At 43.1% G+C, this 16,214-nt stretch overlaps 1 protein-coding gene across 1 annotated transcript in view; it reads left to right on the top strand.

Moving 5' to 3' along the window:
- The first annotated feature begins 579 nt into the window (after positions 1–579).
- ZBTB38 (zinc finger and BTB domain containing 38) overlaps positions 580–16,214 on the top strand; it is a 108,982-nt gene continuing 93,347 nt past the window's right edge. The window contains exon 1 of the mRNA XM_081072056.1: positions 580–687. The gene's annotated coding sequence lies outside the window, so the exon portion shown is untranslated. The remainder of the gene's footprint in view (positions 688–16,214) is intronic.

The following is a 16,214-nucleotide window of genomic DNA, read 5'->3' as shown; positions in this document are numbered from 1 at the left end:
CACCCACATATTGCTGATTTTTAAGGGCCATCAGGGCATGCTCACTGCTGTAACCTCAACCCCATCATCTAGAACAGTGGGACTCAACAAGTGTTTCCTGAATCAATCAACAAATATATATATGGATATGTAGAGATGGATGGATGTTCGGGTCTATAGTGGTATACAGTGCCTGCTCACAGCGGTTTGAGATCCTCTCTGGGATGGGTCCATTTCTCCATCCACCTGCCCCCTGATAGCTCTGAAAGTTCTTAGTCATTTGGCTCAAGTGCCCTACGTTTGGAGACTAGCTATTTATTAACTAAACCGTTGCACCACTCACTCTTATAGCCGTAAATGAATTTGGGTTAATTCTTAACTGTTTCCTTTGTGTACATGTGTCATTTAATGATTTGCCTTTATCTGATTTTCTCCAATTTCCTGTGCATTTGTGGTTTTCTACAGGAGCTCTCTACCAGAGGCCTCAGGCGGTCATGCCAAACGCGTGTGGGCACCTACATTTTCTAGGAGGGCTCTCCTGCTGCCCCGGGTCTCATCCAAGCGGTGTCCATCCAAACATTCCCACCCAAGGTTATTTATGCTAAAGAAGGAAGAATGTCCACCCCAGAGGCAGTTCGTGGGGAAAAGAAGAATTGTTGATATAGCCAGAGCCCCAAAAGAAGAAAGATTACTTTGCAACAGCTAAAGGTTGGTGACATACTTTTTCTCCAACTCAGTGAAAGCTGTCTATGTTTGTTTTCTTTCCCATAAATCTTATGAGTCTATTTTTTCCAAATGACCTTTGGAATAAACAGGAAAGAAAGAGTTTAAATCAATAGAATAGCTTCATGGGGGACCGAGAGTTTATGCATCATTGATTCCCTTCCTCTAGCATAGCACCTGACATGTAGATGCTCGGTAATTGTTTGATGAAGGAAGGAAGGAAAGATGGCATGGAAGGAGAGAGAAAGAGGAAGAGTTTGGAGAATGGGCATGAATGGAAAGAATGTCAAAGTACTATTCAGAAATAATACGATGATAACATAGTTGTGTTTTCTAGGTTAGTTAGATGCATTATCACTGACACCTAGAATCAATAAAACAAATTAAGTCACTGCAAAACGAAGGCTGTATTTATAAAGATAACAGAATAGTAGACAACCAGAATAACAACAAATGTACTCCTTGGAACGTAAGCATAAACAGCAGTGGTTAAGTGGTTAAGATAAATTCAAAATTCTGTAATGTAGTAGTTCTTTGTTCTGTCTATGCCCAATTCTCAAAAGCAAATTAAAGCCACCCAGAACTTCACTTATGGATAAATGCAAGGTGATCAGGGAGGTGATAGAATTGACTGCAATTGGTCGGTTGGTATTTAGAAAAAGTCAACTAATCAAAAATGGTGCACCAAGGAAATTTACAAATATCTAGGCTTCCTGCCGTTGAAAGGGATTAACCACACAGTAATTCAGCAAACGCTCAGACGTATGTAATTATGTGTCAAGGAAAAACATCTCACTACAGGAAAAAAAAGGATTAAGGAAATTAACATTTTCTTAATATCAGTCTTTTAGTTATTTGAGATCATACAGGCTACACAATTCAGGTCCAGCAAACCAACTCTAAATGACACATATATCACAAAAGAATATGCCACCATAATGGAGGTAGAAAGAAATAAGTCAGACATACCATTTTTATAAAATCAAGATCTCAAGCTAAGAGATGGTTTCTTCAGCAAATCAGCAACATATGTTAAAGCTCTTGGTGTTAAGACAAGTCACTATAATTTTATATTACTTTAATTTGGGGACAATAAAATGTAACCTAGGAGAAAAATCTAAACCATATCCAAAGCAAATTCAGAGAAACCTCCCTTTTGACACCAGTCTTGCAAAGACTGTGTTGCAGGAGCCTGCGATTTGTTTTGAAAGGTTTGCCAGAGTGATTTAGACTCGTGATCAGTACAATTGTATTATCAAAGAAAACTGTTGGTAATATAGGTAGATGATGACTGGTGACTAGCAAAAAATGAATGTACCATCTTAGCTGCTGTGGGTTGTTCCCAAAGTTACAGTAAAATGATTCAGGCTTTATGTGTACAGTAAATTTCACCTGTGAAACTAATTAATGCGAGAGTTCAGTGGGTCCCAAACCTGAACCAGCAATCATTTTTGTCCTACCTCTTACCACTTGTCCTATTTAACATGCTTTTTCTTTAAATCAAATTGTTTTTACCTTAAATATCTTTAAAAAGAAACTTAGTAGATATTACTACCTGAAATCATCTCTGATAGGCATTCTCTGGAAAACATTTCAATAGCAAAATAACAATAATAATAAGTTAAGACTGTTTCAAACTAATTTTATGAGGTAGAGATATACTGGTAGAGAAAAAGTTAAAAGCGTTAGCGCTCATGGGAAAGTATTTGGATAAATCATATGCTCAGGTCACAGTTTGCTCTTTGTGGCTTTATTTAAGAAGCAAGTTAATGTTTACGTGACATTGAAGTTCAAAGTCCAGGCAATAAGGAGGAAAATAGAGTGAAAGAGAAAAACAGTTTATGTTTGCCACTTCCTTGCTTTTCCTTACCCCACGGAGAGGCCCCCCGAGGGCAGCCCGACACACGCTGGAAGGAACCAAAGTTGGGAGTTGAGTCTTATCTTACTGTGTATAATAATCATTTAGTAAATTATAAAAATGTAGTATGCTAAGATGCAAGTCCTGTTTATGCTCTTTTACACAGCAGTTATTCTTGTTGGAGTTTCATTATGTTTTTGAATAAGCTTCCTTCCTACCATCTTGGTGCGCAATGCTTTACCTTACTGTTTTTGTAGTGATGCAATCTCTGATCACGTTGTGTGTCTTTCTGTGATGCTCTTGGTGTATAGAAGTCAGTGCTGTTAATATAGCAAAGTAAGACATTATTTATCTTTCAAGTTCTTCCTTTCCGATTCCTCCTCTTATGGTGGTTTTTCACTTACTCCTAACTTTTAAGTTAGACCAACCTCATACATGGCAGCAGCAGGGTGGACGAGGCGTGGAGGCTTGCCGGACAAGCCCCCGGACAAGACACCTTCCAGGCTTGCTCCAAAGGGAACCTCCGTGCTTGAGGCAGCAGTAAACCCGTGCCTCCTGGAAAGAAGCCACTACCTGCCTTTTGAAATCCCATCGTGTGGTATTTTGAATTTAGATACATTTAGAAATGTTAAGTCTCATAAAATATCCGTTTAAAGTCAGGTTCCATAGTTGACAAGTCTGTGTGTTCTTAGGAATGTTTGAAAGGCAAGAAAGGAAGCTGGAGAGAAGATTCTTTTAAATAAAAAGTCAGGGTGAAATTTAAAAAGCTGTCTGCCTCCTCCCTCAAGAAGGGGGAACATAAACTCCCCACTCCTTCAGTATGAGCTGCACACAGTGACTTCCTTCCAAAGAGCACAGTATGGAAGGGGGCAGGGAGTAATTTTACAGTAGAGAAGCCTGACAAACGTGACCTCAGCCAGGCAACCAAGGTCAATGTCAACCCTGATAATTCCTGTTGATAGTATAGACCTTGATGTGATGTGGCAAAAACGGTACCTGACCTCTATGGTATTTCTCTCGAAAACTTATAACCCCAGTCTAATAATGAGAAAAATGTCAGAAAAAATCAAATGGAAGGAAGTTCTATAAAACTTGACCAGTACTCCTTAAAACGGGCGAGGTCATCCGAAACACGGAAAGTGTGAGAAACTGTCACAGCCCAGAGGAGTGTAAGCAGACATGACAACTAAATGTGATGTGGTACCTGGATGCTTTCCTAGAACAACAACCAAAAACAGACATTACATAAAAACTAAGGAGATCTGAATAAGTATGGACTTTAGTTAATAATAATGTATCAGAATTGGTCCGTTAGTTATGACAAAGGTACCACACTAAGGGAAGGTGTTAACAATATGGGAACCTTAGGTGTTGAGTATATGGGAATTCTCCGTATTATTGTCTCAACTTTTCTCTAAACCTAAAACTGTCCAAAAATAAAAAGTTTACTTTGTTCTTTTTAAAAGCTAACTGCCAGAGAAACCACTGGTTGGAAAACTACTGAGACTCTTTGTGACTTCCATGATTTCCTGAAAATCCTAGAGATACTTCATAATCACATCCAGAACTAAGTTGTACCTTTCCAAAATTAATGGGGACAGATTCGAGTTGTCCAGTCTAGTGCTTGACGTTACTTCAAAGGGGAGAAGTCAGAAGGAAAGGCAGGGATAAATCATTTTATACACACAAATGCACACACAGACACACACACACACACACACACACACACACACGACGTGTGACAATTACATTCGCGAACTTGTTACAATGATGTTGCTAACCTTTTTTGATATCAAAGGGATTATTCATTATGAATTTGTATCAAATGAACATACAGTTAACCAAGTTTACTATTTGGAAGTGCTGAAAAGGCTGCATGAAAAAGTTAGACAACCTGAACTTTTCGCCAACAATCCGTGGCTCTTGCATCACGACAACGCACCAGCTCACACGGCAGTGTCTGTGAGGGAGTTTTTAGCCAGTAAACAAGTAACTGTATTGGAACACCCTCCCTACTCACCTGATCTGGCCCCCAATGACTTCTTTCTTTACGTGAAGATAAAGGAACAATTGAAAGGAAGACATTTTGATGACATTCAGGACATCAAGGGTAATACGACAACAGCTCTGATGGCCATTCCAGAAAAAGAGTTCCAAAATGGCTTTGAAGGGTGGACTAGGTGCTGGCGTCAGTGCATAGCTGCCCAAGGGGAGTATTTCGAAGGTGACCGTAGTGGTATTCAGCAATGAGGTATGTAGCACTTTTTCTAGGATGAGTTCGCAAACTGAATTGTCTGACCGCGTATATACTCATTCATTCATTCACACACACCTGTGCGCTGAAGCAGTGACACCCTCTTTCTCCGTTCAGAGACTCCCCCAGTCTGCTTCATGGACTTGTCTGTGTCTGTCCATCCTTAAAGGTGATGCCTCTCATACACTTTCAGGTACCTACCACCCTCCAGTTGTCTATCCATGGCTTTATCTGTCACTTACTTGCCAATCTCGCTCTGATCAATAGATCCACGTGTCTGAAGATGTCCCCGCTTGGATGTCCCACATACACAACACGCAGGGGCACTTAGCACGCCTCAAAACCTGCTGATCCCACTGCTCTTCTTTTAAACCCTCTCTGTAAATGATGCCACCACCCCCTCAGCCACTCAGATCAGGAGCTCCCCGTCTGGTGAGCCTTCCCACAGATTGTCCAGATTGTACCTCTTGCATGTTTCTCGGGACTGACCCCTCCTCTCCAACCTCAGGGCTTACTGCAGTTTCTCACCATGTCTCACCCCAGAGACGGCCTCTGTCCCCTAGTTGGACTCCCACCTCCAGCACCAGCACCCCGACCTTGCCCATACGAGTGTCTCTAACACAGACCTGATATGCCGCTCCCCTGCTGAGAGCCCTCCAACATTCCCTCTCACCCCTGGAATAAAGGCCAGGCTTGGTAGCCCCGCACACAAGTCCCTTCATGAATTTCTTCCTCTTATCACTCTCACCTCATCTCCTGTGATGTTCCCAAATTCTACCCCATACTGGGAATTCCTTTTGCCTATTTCCTCCCACATTCACCTCCTACTCGGTCTTCAATATTCAACCCAAACCTTCTCTGTCAAACCTAAGGCGGTACCCTCCACAGCTCCTCCTTATTGATCTCATAGGTGCCCCCTCCCTTATCCTGACCCCTTCCTCACTCCCCAACACCCCTCCAGTGTGCATAACTGTGGCATTGCATTCATTCATTCATTCAGTATTTTTTTAAATACAAAAAATACAGCAGTCAACAAAACAGAAAAACAAAAATCCCTGCCTTCTTGGAACTTTTACTCTTTGCACATTGGCTTTGATTTTCCTGTCTCTTCCTTAGGAGATCTTTGAAGGTGGGAAATGAAATGCTTATATGCATCTTAATGAAGGCCCATGATTTTGTTCCTTTCATCCTCATGCTACGCAATGATCAGAGTTAGAGAAATGCTTCCAGCGTGTGGAGGAAAAATAACTTTAATACACTTTCCATCCCTTCCTCAAGTCTTCCTCCTGACTTAGTTGCTTTTATTTCCCTTTGAGCAGCATGACTTTAGTGACTTGTCTGCATGTTCTTTTCTGAGGGTCTTCACTTGCCTCTGGAGGGAACAACTGACACAATCAGAATATGACAAATGGTGGTTGTTGGTTTTTAATTTTAAGAATAAAGCTCTAGATGAAGCACAAGCAAGTATATTTCCAGAACAAAACATAAAAGTTATAAACCTTGGTGTCATGTAGCAGTGCTGGGAAAGGGCACAGCAGTTAGGGACAGGGTGGAGAGCAGAAGTGGAAGGACACACAAATTGAGACAATTTCCTCATCTTCAAAAATGGAAGTCAAGTGAAACTGCCTTCCCGGGATGCACCAAGAGCTACAAAATTATACTTAAACTCTATGGTTTTTCTTTTCATTAGACAGCCTTTGGTATTGTTTGAATTTTTAAAAACCAGGTACACGTGATTATATTTATACAATTTAGAAACTGGTTAGCAGAGAAAACCAGTGACGAGGACATGGCGTGTTCACCGTGGAAGAGGGGCTCTGTCACCAGGAAGTTGGTTTAAGAGTTCCCTCCTCCAGTGGGGGGACGGGCGCTGCGAGGTGGCTGAGTCCAGTGTTGACGGCAGCTGGTGACTTCAGGGAGCTCTTGCTTTCCCATCAGTGCTGAGTCACTGGCTGAACTGTGGCTGACGAGCTTTCCTGACTGAAAGGCCACCGTGGGTGCTCCCTTCCCTGGGCCTCTAGGGCCTCAGACACAGGTTTATGCGAGTTCAGAGGGAGATGCTGGGAAGTCCAGGACCACCTCCCAGAAAGCCGTCCTCCACTGATAGGGGATGTACGGGTAACTCTCCTCCTTCCTCTTTGTCCCCATTTCTGATGACATCATTCTCATCCACCCTGTGGAGCTGTTAGACAGACACTGCCTCTGGAACTGGAGGACCAGGGCGAGAGGATGGCCACACACCAGCTGATCGAGGGGCCTTGTGCAGGACACTCAGACTCTGTGTGCTTAGTCCCCCTACCTCCCAAATGTGCCCTCTGTGTGTCTCTGGGTTTTGGATTTTGTAAGGGACACAGAGAGAGACAAACAGAGACACAGAGAGCCAGCCAACCCACCCGTGTCACTATCAAACTGTGTCTGGTGAGGGAATCTTTATACCGTTTTCCAGGAAAGTTTGTAGCATCCGGCCCTTCCTTCAGGGCAGCGCTGACGGCGTGTAGCCCCCACCTTTACCCAATTCAGCAGCAACGGGCGTGCCTGCTTCAAGAGCGACTGTGTATGCACGTGCATGTATGTGCTCCATTGTGCTGGTTTTGGAGAGGTTTCAACATAAGGCCGTTTTTCTTTGAATTTCTTTGGCTCTAAGTGTGTCATAGTTGCGTGAGGCCAGGAGAGCATTTGGGTGTTTCCCTTCCCTGGATTTGGGCAGAAGTGGAAAGGTCTGAGAAGTACCGATCTGGTCTCAGAATGCTCTCACCGGCTACCGAACGCGTGACTGGTGATCATGTGTTCTTGCTGGAGAGGATTCTTCTGGGAAGGCCTGTGAGTCAGGACGCCCTTCCCCCACCCCCAGAGTCCTCTGTTGGGTGACTTCAAATGAGTCACCATGCTCTTTGATTCCTGATGAATAGGTAGAAGGTAATGCAGCTCCCTTCACCAATCCCAAAGGCTTGTGACCCTTTTAGGGTGAAATGTGTCATCGTCGTTGCCCTTTGCTGACCATTCACCTTTCAAACATCACTTCTGAGCAGCTTGACATCTGATTTTTGCTCTTAGCTTGTTTTCAGTTTTCCTAATGATTTTTTCCCTCCTAAGTTGAATCATTCAGGACTCTTGCTGGTCTCTCAAATGAGCTGAATTTTCCTAGCCCATCATTCAAAATCTGGTCCCTTCTCATTCTCCCATTTGGAACGCGCTGTTATCTGACCAAATTCATCCACTAACTGTTCCTGAGCACTCCACGGACATTTCCATCCTTTCTGGGATGCACCCAGCACCCCTAGGCCTCAGATTTTCCTTTCTTTTTCTTATGTTAATCTGTTGAAATCCTGCTGAAGCCCCACCTGCTCTGCGGAGCTGTGCCCCTTTACTCTAGCCCTGGCCACTTCTCCCATCTCTGAGCCCTCAGCCCTAACGGTACTGGGGACACCCTTGTGCGGGGCACGGCCTCTGGTTGCTGGCTGTAATCATCTTCTCTGCCCCACCTTTCCTTTGTGTTGGGGACATGTCTATCACTTCGCTGTATTTCCAGAGCATTTTCAGAGCTTGGGATGGGCTACCGTCCATCTATAATACGTAACGGGTGCTCCTTTATGTTTGCCCGAGATAAGGACAAAAGGATCTGCCGCCCTGAGCAATGCACAGAAACGTTTGTTTGCACAGCTCTTGGGTTCCAGAGGAGCCTGCAGCGGAGAGGGTGAGAGGGGTGCAGAGAGAAGAAACCCAGAGGTGTCTCAGCATATAGCTCTTCTGTACTGAGGTTTCAAGTAACATTAAAAAAAAAAATCAGTGCTGAAAATTTGAAAACCATTGGACTCACTGTTATTATTTCCATGCCAAATGTGACAAATGGGAGGAGAAACTCATGCTCACCATTGGAAAGCGTGTGTGTAGAGCACTGATATAGCATCAGAAAAGGACGTATTTGGCTCAAAAAGTGGGCATGTTATATAGTACCAAATATACATATCTGACTTGTAGAAAGGGGTTCCTTAGACAAATGAATTGGCCAGAACCATCTAATTTCTAGAAGTTTGCATTTTGAGTTGCAAAAGGCCACAAGTGATTGAAGCTTCACAGTGAGTCACCCAGGTGGTGAGAAGACCTGTCTCCCCTATACAGGCCTTCACAAGCCTTTGAGGCTCCCAGGGGACAGTGTCAAGCCCAGGCCTCACACCATCCGCGCCAATAAGACCTTGTTTGGGTGCAAGAGACAGAATCCAAGGCTGACCAGCTCCATAATAAGGGGAGGGGGTGATGGAAGGACATAGTAAAGGATACCTAGGTTGGTGATTCGGGGACAGCCAGGTGTGGGAACGCTGCAAGGGAAAGCCACTCAGCCGCTCGGTTGCTCACTTCCGGTCCCTGAATCCCTGCTTCTGTCTTCCTGTATCTGCTTGTCACTCCTCTCCTCTGTACGCTCCCGGTAACCACTAGCCCACAGTCTATGGGTCCTCCTGGCTCCAAAGGCTGCTGCCATCTCACAGCCTCTCAGATCACATTTGTATGTGGGTGACTCTGGGGTAACTGGGTACAGCCTGTGCTGAGTGATCAACTTCCTGCCTAATCAGTGGAGAAGGAGGGGTCACCACAGGGTCCAGAAGCACCAGTGAGGCAGGCTGGCTGCAGGAGGTGAAGGTGGGAGCCCTGGCTGTCCAGGACAGAAGACATGTGGGTGGGGACAGAGTGCCGGGCGTGGTAGTGACGCCTTGTCTGGCATTCTCATGGCCACACAGATGCCCAGTGCTGCAATGTGCAGGGGTTTTGAGCACATGTCTACTGTGCAAGCACAGTGGTGTTGCAGCCCGTGTTTTTGCTGCCAGATTCCATCAATGATTATAGGACTCCTGCTTCCTCTGGGGCTGCAGCCTCGTCTCCTCCCCTCAGGGGGGACTTTGAAGCATCCGCTGGGGTCTGCGTGGCCAGTTTCTCAGCTTTGGCAACAGAAAAAGTCAAAACTATGAAGCCTTCAGACACAGTGCAGTTACATCTTTCCTTAAAGGATAGTGAGTGACTCTGGACCCTGATGGGAGAGACAGTCCCACATCCTTATTCAGGAACTGAGGATAATAATACCCCTTGGTAGGTCTGTTGTGACGACAAAATGTCTTAATATTTGCCAAGTGTTAGAGCAACGCCTGACACAAAATAAGTGCCATACAAGTGTTTTAAGGAACAATACGTTTTTAAATCCCATGCCAGCACACTCGACTCCTACACCTCTGAAACAAATGAGAGTGGCTTCCTCGGATGTGTGTGAAATCCCAGGTGCAGACAGCTAGAAAACAAAATAAGAAGCCCGACTGTTCCTTGTGGTCACTGTACAATTATCTGCCCAGGAGCACAGGGAAGCCACAAGACATGAACCACATCTGCTGTTCTAGATGGCACGATGCCCTGGCTGGGCTGCAAGAGACAGGAACAGCCCCCACAGGCATAAGCCTTCCGTGGTGGCCATGCTGAACACAGTTCTTCTCTCAGGGCCCAGCTCTCGGCTTCAGCTTCCCTCCCAGAAAGGCCTCTGCTGGCCCCACCACTAGTCTCTGTCAATCACGTTACTCATGTTGTTGCGTCATAGCAATTATCGCTATTTATAATGATCTGTTTATGATGTCTTTGACACTAGAACGTAAGCATATCTGTCTCAGTCTCTGTTGTTACCCAGCACCATGCTTGACACCTAGTAGAAGCTCCATAAGTTATTGTCGGATGCATGTCAGAGAGTATGGAATTGAAGGGGAACACAGAGCACATTCTTCTGTTTCGCCTGTCATCACCGCTGTGTCTCTCCTTACTGGGAGCTGGGAGCTGCTTCCCGAGGGCTGGGGACCTACAGGCAGACTGTCCTGTGTGGGAGCCACTAACCACCAGACAAGGGCCCTCCCAACTCTCTCTTAAAGGTTCTCAGCCCCAGCCTGACTACTGGTCGATGGGACATTTGTCTTAAAGTCCTAACTAAGTGTAAAGGCGCGGGCTGGGGCCTGGACAGCCCTTACTCTCAGAAGCATTCGCATACTCTAGAAGGGAGGCCTGAAACCCAAGCCACTTGGGCTTCCTGGCCAGAGCACCTGACACGCTTTTCAACTTACTTCTCTAGACCACCAGTTATGAAATGCACTATTTTTTATGTCCAGATAGACCATGGGCTGGGCATCTCAGTAGCTCAAATCAGAGACAGAAAATTCTTAATTGGTGGTCACAGTTGAGTTGAGTTTATAAATACAACCAACCCAAGCTTTTCTGTGGTGTTTCTCTCCAGGACTGCTGTTGGCATTTGCCTGGGATACTGCTTTGCTGGATGGGAACTTCTCACATACTCATCCCTGAGGAACTAAATGCCAATAGCCTGGGAGTCAAAAAAAATGCCACCAAGCATTTCCAAACACCCACAGAAGGGTGAGACTGGCCCATTTGCAAACTGCTAGTAAGGGGAAAGTAAATTCCTTCATTTTACCTTAAATGTGGTGTTTCGGCATGATCTTGTTTGGGCAGTTTTAAATGTTAATTTTTAATTACAGAAGAAATACATGCTCTCTTTAAAAAAATATTTCAGATTAAGCTAAAGTCTCCTTTGACACCTACTTCCAGTTTTATTTTTATTTATCTTTTTTATTAGTTTCAGGTGTACAAAACAATGTAATAGTTAGACATTTATCACTTATATCCCTCACACTGTGATAACACCCCTCCCCCCATCTACTATCCCTCTGACAATGCATACAGCCATTACATTTCCACTCTCTCTATGCCTAATGCTGTACTCTGCTTCTTGTAACTACATATATACATATATATGTATAAGTATATATATATATATATATATATATATATATATATATATAAAATTGTAGTTGACATTCATTATCGTTCACCTACTTCCAGTTTTAGTCACCTCCCCATTTCGCTGAGGAAACAAGTGTTATTGATATGGTTTCTATCCTTCCCGACTTTTTTCTATATGTTTACATGCATATATAGAGAAACCTGTCCACAAGTGGAATGGAGTGTTGTTGGTAGGTGTTTTTCCTGTATATTTCATCTGCAACCTGAGATTTTCACTCGGTAATATATGTTGAAGACCTTTGCATGTCAGAACACGTAATGATGCCTCATCCTTTGTGACAGCTGCACCATCTTTACCATGTCGACAGACATCTTAGTGAGAGCTGCAAAGAAATTACTACCCTGGGTGAGGTGTCACCTGTGGTCTGGTCACAGGACCAGATTAGACAAAAGCTGAGGTCATTTTGAATCATCGCCTCCAACCCTGCTGCTGTCTACAGAACAAAGCGGCGCCTTGACTTGAATTTAGAAGTAGTATCTTTAAGCATCGGTATTCTGGCTGGTGTATAAACCCAGCTCTATGCGTCTCTTGCACTGAAATGGATTCATTTCCTGCCTTAGCCTCTTGCGTACCGTTTTCCATCAGTAAGTTCTGGTTCTGAGAGAAAAGGTTTGATGACGGCCTTTGTCCTTCAGCTGCGTAGTGCAAAAAGAGGGATGTTTACTTTTCTGGTAATTATGGGTCTACGAAGTGAGAGTCTACTATCAGGCACTTTCATCCCTTATCTCTGAGCTTCACAACAGTCCTTTGCAGTAAGTATTACTAGCTCATTTTTATAGATGAGAAAACTGAGATAGAGGGAGATTAGACAATTTGCCCAAAGCTGTTCAGTTAGTGGAGAACCAGGGCACAAACCCAGGGCTTGTTCTCAGATGATAAATTATGATACCATCCATTTATTTATTCAACAATATTTATTAAATGTGTATAATATGCTATAAATGGTACCCAGCACTAGGAATATGGCAGTAAACAAAGCAATAAGCAAAGATAAAATCTCTGCCCTCGTAGAGCTTACGTTCTAGTGGGGGAAAACAATTAAGAAGTAGTCAAACAGACACATATTGTAATTTAGGGAACATTAAGTACCATGAGTGACCAAGAAGCAAGATAAGGGAACAGTGCATTGCAGAAGGAGCTTCATTAGAAAGGGTGTTGCATAAGGCCTCCCTGAGGAGGTGACATTCAAGCAGAGACCTGAATGAAACAAGAGGGTGAGCCGTGCTGCAGTCTCTGGTGAGGCAGTGTTGCAGACAAAGGGCAGTAGGTGCAAAGGTCCTGAGGTGAGGCATGCTGGCCATGTTCAAGGAACATAAGGAGCTGGCAGAGCAAGACTGGAGTCGGCGAGGCAGAGAGAGATGGAGGGGTATCAGAAAGGAAGTCGGGCCCTGATCACTTGAGCTTTCAAGGCCATGGTTAGGACTTCAGATTGATTCTGAATGTGATGGGAAGTCTTTGGAGAGTTTTGAATGGGGGAATGGTATGATCTGGCTTAAGATTTTAGAGAATCATCCTGGTTCCTGTGTGAAGAAAAAATTTAGTAGAATATATTCAGGGACATAGGTTAGGAGGCCACTGTAGGAATCCAGGGAAGAGAAGATTGTGTCCTGGGCCAGAGCCGTAAGCTGGAGAGAGGGTAAGGCATGGTTGGATTTGGGGTGTTTTAAAGGTAGAACAGATAAGGCCTTTTGATGAATTGTAACCTTTAAGGAGGAAGAAAAGCAGTTAAGAATGACTCCTAGGTTTTTGCCTGAGCGTCTCTTTGGAAATGATACCATTTACTGAAACTAGAAAGCCTGATATAGGATGGGGAGTCGGGGAGGTAGTTTGGGGAGGTGTGGAGAATCACAATCATTATGATTGTGATGCCTGTTAGACCTGCAGATGGAAGTGATGGATCAGCAGAATGGACCTATCAGGAAAAGAGTCCAGGCTAGAGATACAACTTTGAAGCCACTGACATGTTTAGAGCTGTGGGGCTCCATGTGCTTCATGGGGACTGGGTAGCACTATTCATTTAGTTTATTACCCACTATGTAGGTCACACTGTTTTATGCTGGGAATATAGCAGCAAGCAAGACAGATATGCTGATTATTCTTAGTGGCTAGCTCTAAGCCCAGCATGCCACCAAAAATGGTCTTAATTTTTGTGATTATTAAACTTATTAAATGTTAGAGTAGAAACAAGCTTAAAGATTATCAAGCACAAACTCCAAAACTTCTCTTCAATTGGCAGCTGAGGAAACAGGCCTGGAGAAATTAAGTGATTTATTAAAATCCATTGTTTAAACACCATTTACATTTAAAATTATTTTTAAAAATGCATATGTCTAGTTCAAGTTGTTCATATTCTTCATTTTTATTTGTATTTTCATATACTCTAAGAAAGCAAGTTGAAGTCGAGATGAAGGTAAAAAATATGGTTATAGACCTTGCCTAAAAGACCTATGAGGAATTCAATACATATTTATTGAATAGCTATTGTGCTAGAGACTGTGGGTATAAAGATCTTAAGAAGCATCCTAAAACAGCCCACAGGCTGGGAGGAAATGTTTGGAAATCATATTTCTGATAAAGGACTTTTCTCTAGAATATATAAAAACTCTCCCAACTCAATAATAAAAAAACAAATAACCCAAATAAAAAATGACAGAGAATCAGAATACACATTTCTTAAAAAAAAAAAAAAAAAAGGACAAGTGGCTAATATGTACATGACAAGATGCCCAGATCACTAATGGCCAGGGAAGTGCCAATCAAACCCACAGCGAGCTACCACTTCACACCCTTTAGGACGGGTATGTTCAAAAAGACAGACAATAACAAATGTTGGCGAGGATGTGAGGAATTGGAACCCTCACATATTGCTGGTGGGATTGTAAACAGTAAAGGCGCTTTGGAAAAACATTTTGGCAGTTCCCCAAAATGTTAAACATATGATTACCATATAACCCAGCAATTCCACTCCTCGGTGTATACCCAAGAGAAATGAAAGCATATGTCCACACAAAAACTTGTATACAAATACAAATGGTAATATACAGATGCTATTCATAGGAGCATTGTTCACAATAACCAAAAAGAGGGAATGACCCAAATGTCCCAAAACTAATAAATGGATATACAAAATGTGGTACAGTCATACAATAGAATACTATTCAGTCAAATTGCTTGGGAAGTGAGTTTAAGATGAGAAGGAGAGTTGAGGACAGAATTCTGTGAAGCACCTACAAAAAAGACAAGTAGTAAAGGAAGGAACTGTGAAGAAAACTGATGGTTGAGAGTAGAAAATGAAGAGAGAGTTGATATTATGAAAACCAAGGGGGGACTTCCAAGAAGGAACTGCTTAACAGAGGCAAATCCTACAGTGAGTTCTCAGTGAAAACCAAGACACAACTGCCAAAACACAATGGACACTGTGATTGCAACCTGGTCTGAATATAGCAGCTGTACCTAAAGGTATTTCTAGAACAATTGAGGAAATTAGAATGTGGAACGTGTATAAAATGCTATTACAGAATTGTGGTTAGGTGTGAGATGATTCTGTGGGTGTGTAGGAAGATGTTCTTAATTTTTTAGAAGTGACTACTGAATAATTTCAGGGTGAAATGTCTGAATGTCTGTAATTTATAGTGTAATAATTCAGCATAAAATGGATGAAATAATTATGGAAAAATGTTAAGGATGGTTAAATCTAAGTCATGGATGTATGTGCTCATTATACTATTCTCTCTACTTTTCTATCCATTTGAAAACTGCAAAAAAATCTAAAGTTATCAAACAAACCAACAAAACCTGAAAAGAAGCCCCTGGATTAGGCAGTTAGGAGAACCTTGTCTTTAGAGAAAATAGCTGCAGTTGAGAAGTGGGCATAATACCCAGATTGTGGAGGATTTGGCGTAAGATTAGGGAGTGGACATAAATACTCATACAGAAGTTTAGTTTTGAAAGAAAGGAAGCAAGAGAGGGCAACAAAATCAAATGAAACTTTCTTTTTAATGGAACGATCTGAGTTTGTGTACAGGCAGCCGGGGACGGGGGAAAGCCAGTGAGAAGCTAAAGACTGAAGGTGTTGGTGAGCGAAACAATCTTTCAGGGAGGGAAAGACAGAAGAATGTGAATGAAAGCTCAGGCAAGAGCTCAGCTCATGAAAAAGAGTGGACCGTTCCTTTAAGCAGGAGTGGGAGGGAAGTATTGGGCGTGAAGAAAATTTAATGAAACTGAACACGCCAGCAATGTCAATATATGGAGCTGTTTTCCATCTCTATTAAGAACAAAATATATGCAAGTATTTGCTTTATGATATTGAATATAAAATGAAAAACAAGACTGCAAAGTATTTCCCATCAGCTTCTTACATTTTCCAAATGGCATACTGTCTTGTCAGAATTGATCTGCGCAAACGCCAGCCGTGGAACATGCTGGGTTGGAGAAAGTTTAGGACAGGGAAGTTTGCAGATGGCAATAAGGGGACCCATCAGGGTCCAAGTGGTAATCTATCCCCATTTCTCATTCCTTGTTCAGGGAAAAGATGGGCAATTTATAGCAACCAAAACCCC

Source organism: Rhinolophus hipposideros (assembly GCF_964194185.1).
Source record: "Rhinolophus hipposideros genome assembly, chromosome: 14".
NCBI classification, from domain to species: domain Eukaryota; kingdom Metazoa; phylum Chordata; class Mammalia; order Chiroptera; family Rhinolophidae; genus Rhinolophus; species Rhinolophus hipposideros.
Note: the sequence above shows the minus strand (reverse complement) of the source record. Positions and strands in the feature narration are given on the sequence as shown.